The sequence below is a fragment of the Theobroma umbraticum genome, unplaced genomic scaffold, assembly GCF_002168275.2.
Source record: "Theobroma umbraticum cultivar Fairchild unplaced genomic scaffold, ASM216827v3 scaffold_20.0, whole genome shotgun sequence".
Lineage (NCBI taxonomy): Eukaryota > Viridiplantae > Streptophyta > Magnoliopsida > Malvales > Malvaceae > Theobroma > Theobroma umbraticum.
The window spans coordinates 352,110-354,200 of record NW_018397266.1 but is presented as its reverse complement, the minus strand read 5'-3'; the positions used below and the strand labels follow the sequence as shown (position 1 = coordinate 354,200).

Here is a 2,091-nt window from a genome sequence, read left to right as displayed (position 1 = left end):
TACGCTGCAATGTTATCTTCTTTGCATTTTAATCATTATTTTGCTTGTATACCAGTAATATTTTGTTCTCTGCAATCACATTGTTTGCAATCACATTCCTTACAATCATGTTACATATAATCACATTGCATTGTAAAGTACCAAATGTCACTTTAGTGCCTTATTATGTTTTTTATGTAAATATTGTTTTGAGTATTGTGTTAAACTCTCATAGTAAGCACCACTATAGGATGAAGTTTCCCATAAACTGAGTACTGTATCTCTGGCATTGAATTGTTGTGTGCATTTAGAGAAGATTTCTACGAATGAAAAATTTTTGAATAATGTTTGAGTTCTAAAATTTATTTGAGTTCCTCTCAAGGCAAAATACTAGGTTACACTTAATTAAAGAGATGACTTAGGTCATCTTTGGATCGCTTTTTGAGCCAGCCATATACAATTATGTCTTTAATCACTCTTTTTTTTTAGCCCAAAGTTTCCTTTCTTTCATTAAACACTTCGTAAAGAGCCTTAACTTATAATAAAATTCTCACTTTTAACACCTATCACTCCTATGTATATAAATTATTTTTAAGAGATGCATTGAGTTTAATAATAGTGAAAAAGGTAGAAAAGTAAAGTTGATAAAAACAAAAAAAAAATTCAAACAATTGTATAGAATTCAACCCTAAGTTTGGGGGAGTTAAATTTTGAAAAAAAATCCAAAAATAAAATAAAGTGTTTGATGAATAAAATGGGAGGATGAATTAAAGGAAAAGGTGTGATGGGAATAAGTGAAAAGAAAAGTTGACTACAGAATCTAAAATAATCATGTGCTTAGGGTGATTTGAATTACATTTTATTCTTTAATATACCTTGACTCGAGCTACATATTATAAGCTAATTAAGTGCTAAGGATCTTTAACTAAGTATAGGTCTACATTATTGGAGAGAGAAACGAAAAGCAAACATATGAACGTCTAGATTAATTTAAAAGTTGCATGAGTGTAAATTCATAATAGTTCATTGCAAGAGATTACACACACCGAAATTTATTCAAGAATAGGCTTGCATGTGAGTGTAAATGTAAACTTAAATAATATTTATATTTTATTTATGGGTTATAGGAAAATAAGATGACTTATGAAGAATCTAAAGGTAATCATTGCCTTGGTGCAACCTAATCCTAGTTAGGTGTTTTTTTCATTAGGTTATTTCTTTTTGTTTAAAATTTTACTTGAGGATTAATGAAAGATTTAAATTTAGAGTTGTGATAACTCTATTTTATAGAGTTATTTTATAATATTTTAAGTGTTAAAATGACCACAATTTTCGAGTTTTAATCTAATTTAGTTATTTTTACTTGTCATTTTTTTAATTATATATAAGCAAGTCAATTTAACTTAATTTCAATCAATTTAGTCACTTACAGATTAAAATATTTAATTTGAGCCGCTGCTAAATTAACTCTTGTTTTGAAGATTTATGAATGAAGAAGGAATGAAGTGTGCGAGGGTGTGTATTGACCATGCTCCAATCGTCTGAGCAGAACAACAAGATCAAAAAAGTCACACGAGTTACAATTAAACTTTACAATGGATCAAAATCTTGGTGGACAGAATCCCGCGATGCTCAATGATTTCCCGCAAAATGATGAACTAGAAGACCATCAAATACACGGTAAGGCGTAAAATTTGCAGCAGGCCTTCAAGTTTGTATTTTAAATTTCATTTTGTTTGGACTCTGTTTGATTCACAAAAAATGATTTTTTTTTGTGTTTGTTAGCTAAGCATGAAACACAAAAATATTTTACAATTAAAGTGTTAAATAAATACATAATACTTTTTTTTACTCTGTTAGGGGTCTTGATACCTGTCGAAAATATATTCAGATTCTTTGGGTTTTTTTTTCTTTTTCCTTTTTTCTCTTGTTATAATTTTAAGTTATTTCTTTGTTCTAAAATTTAGTAGGTCTGCTTATTTTGATAGAGTTTACTGAGATTGATGGGAAAAATTCTTGCCCCATCATTTTATTCTTACAATTTAGGTTTAAGATTTATGTGAAGATTAGACCCTAAACTTATAATTTCTTTTCTAAGTTATTGTGGATTAA

The 2,091-nt window shown here is 28.3% G+C and overlaps 1 protein-coding gene across 1 annotated transcript in view; it reads right to left on the bottom strand.

Moving 5' to 3' along the window:
* The window catches only part of LOC110423269 (MADS-box protein EJ2-like), an 11,707-nt gene that overhangs the window by 8,034 nt on the left and 1,582 nt on the right, over nucleotides 1-2,091 (bottom strand). The gene's annotated exons all lie outside the window — the stretch shown is intronic.